The sequence below is a fragment of the Neofelis nebulosa genome, chromosome 4, assembly GCF_028018385.1.
Source record: "Neofelis nebulosa isolate mNeoNeb1 chromosome 4, mNeoNeb1.pri, whole genome shotgun sequence".
Taxonomy (NCBI): Eukaryota; Metazoa; Chordata; class Mammalia; order Carnivora; family Felidae; genus Neofelis; species Neofelis nebulosa.
The window spans coordinates 153,472,688-153,485,214 of NC_080785.1; the positions used below are offsets into that span (position 1 = coordinate 153,472,688).

Sequence of the window (12,527 nt, forward strand, 5' to 3'; positions counted from 1 at the left end):
AGCTTAGAGCTTCCTCACACCATGTGGCCTCTTCATGCCCAGTCTGTCTCCACAGCCAAAATGCCAGCTGCTCTTGCCTGTTCCAATTCTGCTCTTTGAGCTCTACCTGCTGTGCAGGGCTGGATGCTTGTCTGATGCCACTGCCTACAGCCTAGACTTCCTTCCCTCTAGGGGATTCTGGGGGGCTCTATGCCATTCCCTCTTCGGAGCTGATGTGCCCACCCCTCCACTGCTGGAAATAATAGTTGCTGACAGTTCATAGCTGCACTCCTCACCAGAAACTGTCCTCAGCCAAAGGGAACTGCCTGTGCAGAATATGCCCCCTTCCAGGCTCATAGCTAGTGGTTGGTGCATATGGAGATTTAAAAGCTTGCTCTTCATTACACAATTTGAGTCAACTCTGTGGGGCTACCCCAGCTCCAGATCTGCTTGTAGGATTATCTGAGGCCCCATTTGCAATCTCACTGGGGGTCAGCTGTTCCCTTTGCCCAGTTCTGCCTCCCTCACCCCCTTACTGTTATGTCTACTGAGCACATCCTCTAACAACCTTGCTGTACCAGTTTGCTGAACAAATTCTCTGCAGCTCAGAGTCTGTTTCAAAGGAAACCAATCTAAGACATCCTCCTATTGGGAGTCAGGCCTGTGCTTGCTGCAGAATCCCAGGAAACAAGCAAATCCATAAGAGGGTAGAGAGGTCTGTGTTCAGCCAGGCCTGTGTCCATCACTAATAGGGTGCTTTGGGAAGTGTTCCTTGACTTCTTGGGTTCCCAACTGGAACATGAGAAAAGAAGACAGGTTGTCTCTGCTAGTCTCAGAGGTGGTAGGAAGTCCTACCTTAATAAATGTGTTTGTGTGCGTGTGTGTATTCACATGCAAATATTCCCTATATCCCTAGCTCTGGGCACTGAGAGAGCTTTGGAGCAGTAACACCTTCAACAGCAAGGTACCAGATTTAACACCAAGTACCAAGACCTTGGCTTCTAAATACCATCCTCCACCAAAAGAGTCAGAATTCCTTGGCTGTTATAAGAAAAATTATGAGATGAGCTTGGTATTCCTTGCCAGAAAGCAAGGAAGTCCTCAAAGAATAATACAATTTTTATCAAAAGGACCTGGAGGCAAGTTGGAAGAGGCTCTCATGGTTAAATCAGACAATTTCAGATAAATTTTTTAAAATGATCTCCTTAATTTGATCTGCAAATGTAACATAATCACTATCAAAGTCCAGCAGTGGTTTTTGTGTTTTTTTTGGCCAAAATTGACAAGCCAATCCTCAAATTAATATGGAAATGCAAAGAACCCAGGATAGCCAAAACAATGAACAAAAAGAACAAAGTTGGAGGACTCACACTTCCCAATCTAAAACTCACTGTAAGGGAGAGATTGGCAAACTTTTTGGTAAAGGGCTAGATAGTAAGTATGTTAGGCTTTGTGGACTGTACAGTGTCTGTCACAGCTATCACCTCGGTTTTTAGTATATTCAGTGTTGTGCAATTATCCCCACAGTCTAATATTAGAACATTTTTCACCCCTTAAAAAACCTTGTACTATTAGCAATCACTCCTCGTTTCCTCATGCCACTTTCCAGTCATAGACAACCACCAATCTATTTTCTGTCTATAGGTTTGTCTGTTCTGAACACTTCACACCACGTATGACTGGCTTCTTTCACTTAGCATAATGTTTTCAAGGTTAATGTATGTTGCAGCATGTATCAGTATTTCATTCTTTAGAGCTGAATTATAGTCCATTGTATGGATATATCACAATTATTTTATCCATTCATCAGTTGATGGATATTTGGATTGTTTCCACTTTTGGGCTATTATGAATGGTGCTGTTATGAACCAAGTACAAGGTTTTGTGTAGATGTATATTTTCACTTCTTTTGAATATATACCTAGGAGTGGAATTGCTGGGTCATATTGTAGCTCTGTGTTTAACCTTTTGAGTAGTTGCCAGACTGTTTTTCAAAGCGGCTGTACCATTTTGTCTTTCTCCAGCAGCATTTAAGGGTTCCAATTTCTCCACGTGTTAAACAATACTTGTAATTATTTGTCTTATTTATTATAGCCATCCCAGTAGATATGAAGTGCTATCTCATTGTGGTTTTGATGTGCATTTTCCTAATGACTAATGACGTTGAGTATCTTTTCATGTGCTTATTGGCCATTTGTATACCTTCTTTGGAGAAATGTCTATTTCATCCTTTGCCCATTTTTAATGGGTTATTTATCTTTTCATTATTGCATTGTAAGAGTTCTTTATATAGTCTAGATACATGTCCCTTATCAGATACATAATTTGCAAATATTTTCTCCTACATGTAGGCTCATTTTCTTGATGGTGTCCTATAAAGCACAAAAGTTTTTGATTTTGATGAAGTCCAATTCATCTATTTTTCTTTTGTTATTCATGCTTTTGGTATCATATCTAAAAAGTCACTGCCACATCCATAGACGTGAAGATTTACCCCTATGTTTTCTTCTAAGAGTTTTCCAGTTTTCATTCTTTTGAATTTATTTTGTGAGGTAGTAGTCCAAATTCATTCTTTTGCATGTGGACATTTGATTGTCCCATTATCGACTGCCAGAGTTAACAGTCTATATCCTTCTTTTTGTGTGTGTACACACACACACACACACACACACACACACACACACACAAATATATAACAGTCTATATCCTTCTGGTTTCCAAGGTTTTATGATTTTTTTTCATCAGAATTGTCAAAGCTGAATTTAGTCATGTTAAGTTTCAACATGATACCACAAATTTCCCACCAATTGTACAAAACATCCCTTTGGGTCAATTCTAAATTAGGCTCATGCAATAAAATGCACATTTCATTTTATTTATTTTTTTTTTCAACGTTTTTTATTTATTTTTGGGACAGAGAGAGACAGAGCATGAACGGGGGGAGGGGCAGAGAGAGAGGGAGACACAGAATCGGAAACAGGCTCCAGGCTCCGAGCCATCAGCCCAGAGCCTGACGCGGGGCTCGAACTCACGGACCGCGAGATTGTGACCTGGCTGAAGTCGGACGCTTAACCGACTGCGCCACCCAGGCGCCCCCACATTTCATTTTAAAGCTTTTGTGCAGGTGTGCCCAAGCTGTCAAATCCAATTTAACAGGATCAAATGCCTTAATAGTTGAAGACTTAGTTTTTCATCAGGCTGTCTCTAGAGAGGTTCCAGGCAAATAAATAGTGAAATCCCAAGAAACCTTTTTTTTTTTTTTTTTTTCATACCAGCCAAGAAAGATTGGTACTGAGTAATTTGGAATAGTATCAAGGGGGATTCAATTCATTAACCGCACTGACTCTGAGGGGAGATGCCAACTGCATTGCCCTTGAAGGGTGAGTGGTATCTTGACCTCTGGCAATGAACCACGGGATCTTTGGTTGATAAGGAGGTTGGGGAGAAATTCTAACATAGGAGAGTATGGGAAAGGTATAGAGGGAAGATGAACTTATAAAGGCATGCTGGGACAGATGGGCGGCTGGGAGAGGGCTCAGATCCCTGGCTGAAGAAATACAAAGATGTTGTTAAAAATTACTTGGAACATGGGGTGCCTAGGTGGCTCAGTTGTTTAGGCAACCGACTTCGGCTCAGGTCATGATCTCGCAGTTTGTGAGTTCGAGCCCTGTGTCAGGCTCTGTGCTGACAGCTCAGAGCCTGGAGCCAACTTCAGATTTTGTGTCTCCCCTCTCTCTACCCCTCCCCTGCTCATGTTCTGTGCCTCTCTGTCTCTCAATAATAAATAAACATTAAACAAATTTAAAAAATTACTTGGAACAAAAAAAGAAAAACTACTTGGAAAAAAAGGCAAAAAGGTAGTTGGTATGTACTTTCTTTTTTTTTTTTTTAATTTTTTTTTTTTTCAACATTTTTTATTTTTGGGACAGAGAGAGACAGAGCATGAACGGGGGAGGGGCAGAGAGAGAGGGAGACACAGAATCGGAAACAGGCTCCAGGCTCCGAGCCATCAGCCCAGAGCCTGACGCGGGGCTCGAACTCACGGACCGCGAGATCGTGACCTGGCTGAAGTCGGACGCTTAACCGACTGCGCCACCCAGGCGCCCCTAGTTGGTATGTACTTTCAATGTCATACTGAGAATTAAGGGGGATGATGGTCTCATCTAAGAGTTATTTAATTATCTATCTTAAAGTAATGTGCTTTGTCATTTATTAATTATTCTAAAGTTATATGCTAAATATTATCCAGTGGAAAATATAACCCCAAAGGTTATGGTTTGATTGCCCTCTCGACACGAACCAATTTTATATCTTATCTAACATTTTATTTATTTTTAAAATATTTATTTATTTGTTTTGAGATGCATGCGCATGCACTTTTGCATGGGCAGGGGGAAAGACAAAGAGAGAGGAAGACAGAGAATCTGAAGCAGGCTCCAAGCTGTCAGCTCAGAGCCTGATGTGGGGCTTGATCTCATAAAATCGTGAGATTAGCCAAAATCAAGAGTTGGACGCTTAACTGACTGAGCCACTCAGGCTCCCCATCTAACTTAACATTTTAATTCTTTTTTTTTTTTTTAAGGTTTATTCATTTTTCAGAGACAGAGAGACAGAGCGTGAGCGGGGGAGGGGCAGACAGAGAAGGAGACACAGAATCCGAAATAGGCTCCAGGCTCTGAGCCGTCAGCAGAGCCTGACGTGGGGCTCGAATTCACGGACGGCGAGATCATGACCTGAGCCGAAGTCGGACGCTTAACAAACTGAGCCACCCAGGCGCCCCTAACATTTTAATTCTAACATTACTTTTTTCTCTCCCAATATTCCTTTATAAATGTCTGTGAATACCCAGTTGCTCAACCTGCTCTTTGAACCAGCGTTGACATCTTACTTGCTCCCTCATATTTGTATAAGTCATGTTTTCAATTTTTGGAAAATTAGACTTTGCCAGGATTCAGCCTGTGATGACTCACTGACCAAGGGTTGTTAAGTGTCCTTTGAGGAGAAAAAGTAGCCCTCATTGCAACAACGAGCTCAACTCTAAATTGCCATTGGATTCCTCCTTCTTCATGGATTTGTAAGGAACTAGATGCAAAAGCTGTGAAAAGTGCATTCCAAAGGAGAGGGAGGCTCTTTCCTGATGGCTGTGATATTATATCATTGCACAAATGCTAGGAGGCCTGACATGTCAAGTGAGCCAGACATTCTCACAGAAGCATATGTTTAAGAATGATTTTAGGCAGTATTTCATCTCAGCCCCTGCCTTGGCACCCTGCTGCTCCATTGCTGAAAGTCCATGTTAAGGGGTGCCTGGGTGGCCCAGTTGGTGAATGTCCGACTTCAGCTCAGGTCGTGATCTCACGGTTCATGGGTTCGAGCCCTGCATCGGCTTGCTGCTGTCAGAGCAGAGCTTGCTTTGGACCCTCTGACCCCCTCTCTCTCTACCCCTCCCCCACTCACACTCTCTCTCAAAAATAAATAAACATTAAAGAAAAAAAAGAAAGTCCATGTTAAGACATTTGGATGATCATAACTTAGCACATAGAGCTGACTACTACTTTGGTTCTCTGTGGGAAAGGACAGAATAACCCTCTTGGCTTCAAGTATGGTCCAAAGTGACTAACAAACCCACCAATGGGGTTACTGTTCACCGCCTGGAAATGTTAACTGTTTAGAAGTGTTCCCCAATTAGTTTGAGAGCTTCCCAGAGACAGAGATGATCTCATTTATCTCCATATCCCCTATTTCTACCCACAGGAGTTGGCATTCAGAAAGCATTTGATAAACTGCAGTTGAAAGAACACATTTCTGGAAAAGTCCTATTGGCAGGTACTATAACTGGCGAACCAAAAAATAAAAATAAAAGATGTTCACAGAGAGAAGCAGAAATCTACTAATTTATTGCTCCAAGCTTGGGATTAATTTCAACTTGCTTGGGTTTCTCATGGTAGGGGTGAAATAGCTTGGGTTAGATAAAACAGTAAAAGAAAAAAAAGTAGCATTTGTGTAACTCAATAGAAATTAGCCTTTTTCAGTACAATCTGAGCACCAATTATCATACAAACCAATTTCTCAATTAAAAAAATGCATAGGACATTATTGTATTTCCTTAGAGTGTACATATCATTTTTCTTTCTGAGATACAAATAGTTGTGACTTCTGTCTAGGGAGGCAGAAATTAGGGTGTCAGAGGGATAAAATGACAGAAAATTGTTTCTACCATGTGGGGGGCTTGGCTGAATTATGTTCAGTCATATGCTAGGGTTAAATAATGTGAACTAAACAGACAAAAGCTATGCATATTATAATAGTGTTAAAAGACAGTTTATAAATATTAATCTCTAATCTCAAAAACAATTCACATTCATTTGGAATGGACAACAGTATACATTTACAGTTTTTTTTAAGTTATTTACTTTATGTGAAAAACTATTATTTATTAAGTTTGTTTTAATGCTTATTTTTGAGAGAGAGAGAGAGAGAGAGAGAGAGAGAGAGAGAGACAGAGCATGAGCGGGGGTGGGGGGTTGGGCAGAGAAGAAGGGAGACACAGAATCTGAAACAGGCTCCAGGCTCTGAGCTGTCAGCACAGAGCCCAATGCGGGGCTCGAACTCATGTACTGTGAGATCATGAACTGAGCTGAAGTCAGACGCTCAAAGCTGCCTTGATTCTCCTGACTTCTGTCAAATTATAAAATGGAGAGATCTAAACAATCTCGACATCCACCAGATTATCACATTGGTCAACCGTATTGATGACATCATGCTAATTGAACCAAATAAGCAATAAATGGATACTATTGTAAAGTCCTTGGTAAGACTCATGTGCTACAATGGCTGGGAGATAAATCCTTTGAAGACTCAGGTGTCCATCACATTCAGTAAAATTTTTAGGAGTTTAGTAGTCTGGGACATCACCTCCAAAATAAAAGACAAATTATTGCATCTCATACCTCCCACTACCAAGAAGAAAGCACAATACATTCTTGCCAATATTCAGTATGGTCAGTTTCTTTAACTTCAGCTATTCTAATAATTGTTGTGTAGTGGTCTCTTGTTCCATTTTTAATTTGCATAATTAATTTGCATGATGTCGAACATCTTTTCATGTTCTTACTTGCCATCTGGATATCTTCTTTGATGAAGTGCCTGTTCAAATCTTCTAGTCATTAAAATTGTGTCATTTTCTTATTGTTGATTTCTCAGAGTTCTATACATGTGCAAGTCCTTTATCAGATATATGCCTTGCAAGGATTTTCTCCTAGCTTATGCTTTGTCTTTTCATTTTCTTAACAATGTCATTTGAAGAGCAGGAGTTAAAAATTTTTTTTTACTGTTCATTTATTTCTGAGAGAGAGAAAACCAGAAAATGCAAATGGGGAGGGGCAGAGAGAGAGAGGGGAACAGAGGATCCAAAGCAGGCTCTGCACTGACAACAGACAGCCCAACATGGGGCTAGAACTCACGGACCATGAGATCATGACCTGAGCCAAAGTCTGATGTTTAACCGACTAAGGCACCCAGGTGCCCCTGAAGAGCAGGAGTTTTAAATTTTCACAAAGTCCACTTTCTTTTTTCAAAATTAAAAAAAAATTTATTATTATTATTATTATTATTATTATTATTATTATTATTTTGAGAGACAGAGGGAGCTACAGCATGCACAGCAGAGAGGCAGAGAGAGAGGGAGACACAGAATCCAAAGCAGGCTCCAGGCTCTGAGCTGTCAGCACAGAGCCCAATGGTGGGGGGGGGGGGGGGGGGTGGAACTAACAAACTGTGAGATCGTGACCTGAGCTGAAGCCGGACACTTAACCGACTGAGCCAGCCAGGAGCCCCTTCCGTTTTCTTTTATAAGTTTTATAATTTGAGGTTTCGCATTTAGGTCTATGATTCATTTAGAGTTAATTGGTGTACATGCTGTGAGATATGGATCCAAATGTGTTTTGTTTGTTTTTTTGCATGTTTTAGTCCAGTTGTTCAAGTACCGCTTGTTGAAAAGTATATCCTTTCTCCACTAAGTTGCCTTGATGTCTTTGTTAAAAATAGTTGTCCCTACATGTGTGGGTTTGTTTTGGGACTCTATTCTATTCCTTTGATGTATGTGTTCCTAACTTTATGTCAAAAACAAACTATTTTGGGGCGCCTGGGTGGCGCAGTCGGTTAAGCGTCCGACTTCAGCCAGGTCACGATCTCGTGGTTCATGAGTTTCAGTCTCCTGTCCGGCTCTGTGCTGACAGCTCAGAGCCTGGAGCCTGCTTTGGATTCTGTGTCTCCTTCTTTCTCTGCCCCCACCCACTTATAGTGTGTCTCTGTCTATCAAAAATAAATAAATGTAGGGGCGCCTGGGTGGCGCAGTCGGTTAAGCGTCCGACTTCAGCCAGGTCACGATCTCGCGGTCTGTGAGTTCGAGCCCCGCGTCAGGCTCTGGGCTGATGGCTCGGAGCCTGGAGCCTGCTTCCGGTTCTGTGTCTCCCTCTCTCTCTGCCCCTCCCCCGTTCATGCTCTGTCTCTCTCTGTCCAAAAATAAATAAAAAACGTTGAAAAAAAAAATTAAAAAAAACAAAACAAAAACAAAAACAAAAACAAACTATTTTGATTACTATAGGTTTGTAATAACTATTGTGATTACATGGTATTAGCCTTCCAACTTTTTTTCTTTTTCTGAGTTGTTTTGACCCTTCTAGTTCTATGAATTTCTATGAGAATTTTAGAATCAGTAAGTCAATGTTTTCAAAAAAGCTTGCCGGGATTTTGATTGGTATTGCACTGAATCTATAGATAAATTTGGGGAGAATTGACTTTTGAACACTATTGAGTCATTTTTTTAAGTTCATTTATTGATTTTGAGAGAGAGAGAGAGAGAGAGAGAGAGAGAGCGAGCAGGGAGGGGCAGAGAGAGAGGGAGAGAGAAAATTCCAAGCAGGTTCTGCACTGTCAGAGTAGGGCTTGACTCAGGGCTTGACACGGGCTCAAACTCATGAACCGAAGATCATTACCTGAGCTAAAACCAAGAACCAGCTGCTTAACTGACTGAGCCACCCAGGCGCCCCAATACTATTGAGTCTTTTAACCATAAAGAAGGTATATCTTTCCACTTAATTTTTGTCAGCATTATTTTAATTTAGGTTTTATTTTAAGCAGGTTTTCTTTAATTTTTCTGAGCAGTATTTTATAGTTTTCAGTATATAGATCTTTCATATCCCTTGCAAATTTATCCCTAAGTAGTTCATATTTTTATATTATTGATACTGCTTTTCAAATTTAATTTCCAGTTGTTTATTGCTAGCATGTAAAAAAAACAACTGACTTTTTTTCCCTGTGGTTTCTCCTATTAAATGCTTTATTAAGATATATTTCACACACAATAAAAGTCACCCATTTAAAGAATGTAATTCAATGGACTTCAGTATATCCACAGAGCACTGCAATCTGAGAACACCTGTCACCCCCCCAAAAACCTCATATGTATTATTAGTCACTCCTCTTTTCTCCACCTCACCTCCATCAGCCATAGGCAACCACTGTTCTTTGTTCTGTCTCTATGGATTTGCCTATTTGCACATTTCAGATGAATAAGATCATACAATATGTGGTCTTTTGTGGCTGGCTTCCCTCACTTAAAACAATGTTTTTAAGACTCATCTATGGTGTAGCATATTATCAGACTTCATTCCTTTTTTTACTGCCAACCTAATATTCCTGTTATGTGGATATACCATATTTTGTTTATCCATTCATCAGTTAATGTACCTATTTGGTTTGTTTCCACTTTTTGTTATTGTAAGTAATGCTTCTATGAAATTCACTTGCAAGTTTTATGTAGATGCATTTTTTAATACTCAGAAGTGGAATTGCTGGGTTACATATTAACTGTGTATTTAATATTTTGAGGAATTGGGGGGCCTAGGTGGCTGAATCGGTTGAGCATCTGACTCTTGATTTCAGCTCAGGTCGTGATCCCAGGGTTGTGGGATTGAGTTCCGTGTTGGGCTCTGCACTGACCATGGAGCCTGCTTGGGATTCTCTCTCTCTCACTCTGCTCCTCTCCCCTGTCGTGCTCTTTCTCTCTTTCGAGGTTTGAGGAACTACCCAGACTATTTTCCAAAGTGGCTTCACAATTTTATATTCTCACTGGCATTGTATGAGAGTTCTGATTTCTCCACATCCTCTCAGCACTTATTGTTGAAATAAGTGCCTTAATTGTAGCCATCCTAGTGGATATAAATCAGTATTTCATTATGGTTTTGATTTGCACTTACCTAATGATAATGGTGTTAAACATTTTCTTCATAAGCTTATTAGCAATTTGTATATTTTCTTTGGAAAACTGTCTACTCGGATCCTTTGGTCATTTTATTTTTTTTTTTTTTTAATTTTTTTTTTTTTTTCAACGCTTTTTTATTTATTTTTGGGACAGAGAGAGACAGAGCATGAACGGGGGAGGGGCAGAGAGAGAGGGAGACACAGAATCGGAAACAGGCTCCAGGCTCCGAGCCATCAGCCCAGAGCCTGACGCGGGGCTCGAACTCACGGACCGCGAGATCGTGACCTGGCTGAAGTCGGACGCTTAACCGACTGCGCCACCCAGGCGCCCCTGGTCATTTTATTTTTTAATTGATTAATTAATTATTGCATGGAAGAGATTATTCTGAAGTTTAGTTTCTAAAATTAATATTTGATACATTATAGTTACAAAGTTAAAACCCTAGTTTTTCCTGTCCCTTTAAATTTTGCATATAAATTTTCTTATTCTCTTAGTGATTTTTTTTTGAAGTTTAGGTGACACACAATGTTACATTAGTTTCACTTAATATGCAACATAGTGATCTGCCTCTCCGCTGCTTGCACTCTGTCTCTTGCATTGCCTCAAAAATAAACATTAAAGGGGCACCTGGGTGGCGCAGTCGGTTAAGCGTCCGACTTCAGCCAGGTCACGATCTCGCGGTCCGTGAGTTCGAGCCCCGCGTCAGGCTCTGGGCTGATGGCTCAGAGCCTGGAGCCTGTTTCCGCTTCTGTGTCTCCCTCTGTCTCTGCCCCTCCCCCGTTCATGCTCTGTCTCTCTCTGTCCCAAAAAAAATAAATTAAAAAAAAAAAATTTACTCGCCTTGGGATGCCTGGGTGGCTCAGTTGAGTGTCTGACTCCTGATTTAAAAAAATTTACTCTCCCTTAAAATTTTTTTTTAATGTTTATTTATTTTTGAGAAAGAGAGAGAGAGAGAGGCAGAGCACGAGCAGGGGAGGAGCAGAGAGAGGGGGAGACAAGGAATCCAAAGCAGGCTCCAGGCTCTGAGCTGTCAGCACAGAGCCCAACATGGGGCTTGAACTCATGAACTGTGAGATCATGATGTGAGCTGAAGTTAGATGCTTAACCAACTGAGCCACCCAGGAGCCCCTGTTTATTTATTTTGAGAGAGACAGAGACAGTGCAAACAGTGGAGGGGCAAAGAGAGAGGGAGAGATGGAATCTCAAGCAGGTTCCACACTGTTAGCACAGAGCCCGATGTGGGGCTCAAACTCACAAACGGTGAGATCATGACCTGAGCCAAAACCAACTGAACCACTCAGGTGCCCCTAAAAATTTACTCTCCTAATCTCTGTTAATTACTGTATTTAGATAATTTATATTTAGTTTAATCAATGATATGTTAGAGCTTAAATCTGTCATTTTCTTTTTTGTTCATTCCTTCTATTTTCCATTTCTCTTTTTTTCTTTTTCTTGCCTTCTTGTGAGTTGATTGATTTTTTAAAAGAATTCTTTGGAAAAAAAATTCAATTTTGATTTATCTATAGTGTTTTTGAGTGTATAGAGTTTTTTGGTAGTTGCTCTAGATATTACATTATACACACATTACTTATCACAGTATGCAGGTTTTCATATTTTACCAGTTCAAATGAAGTTTAAAAACCTTACCTCCCTTTAAGTCCTTTCACCCTCCCCTATTTATAATTGTCTTAAATATTTCTTCTACATACACTGAGAACCATATCAGGCAATGTTATATATATTGCTTCAACTATCAAATATCATTTTTAAAATTTGAGAGAAGAAGGAAGGTATTTACCAATATTTTCAGTTTCTATTGTGGTTTAATTCTTCCTGATATTCTAAGTTTTCATCTTTTATCATCTTCCTTATATTTTAAGAACATTCCTTAGCAATTTTTAGAGTATGTTTAGTGGTGACAAATTCTTGGTTCTAAGTTTTCTGTAGTTTTCTTTCATTCTTTTTTTCCCTAATATTTATTTGTGTGGGGGGTGCATGAACAGGGGAGGGGGCAGAGAGTGAGGAAGAGAGAATCGAAGCAGGCTCTGCTATGTCAGTGCAGAGCCCAACATAGGGCTCAATGTCATAAACTGTGAGATCATGCATGACCTGAGCCAATCAAGAGTTGGCCACTTAACTGACTGGGCTACCCAGGTGCCCCTATTTCCCTTCATTCTTGAAGGATAATTTCACCAGATGTAGAATTTGGGGTTCACAGTTCTCTTCCTTGAGTACTTGGAAAATGTGCTTCTTTTGACATTCATAGTTTCTCATGAGAAATCTG

At 40.3% G+C, this 12,527-nt stretch overlaps 2 long non-coding RNA genes across 6 annotated transcripts in view; one reads left to right on the forward strand and one right to left on the reverse strand.

Annotated features, from left to right (window-relative positions):
* LOC131510249 (uncharacterized) overlaps positions 1-12,527 on the reverse strand; it is an 84,269-nt gene that overhangs the window by 50,773 nt on the left and 20,969 nt on the right. The window lies entirely within an intron of this gene.
* LOC131510250 (uncharacterized) overlaps positions 10,495-12,527 on the forward strand; it is a 250,588-nt gene continuing 248,555 nt past the window's right edge. The window contains exon 1 of the long non-coding RNA XR_009260961.1: positions 10,495-10,576. This is a non-coding gene — a long non-coding RNA (uncharacterized LOC131510250). The remainder of the gene's footprint in view (positions 10,577-12,527) is intronic.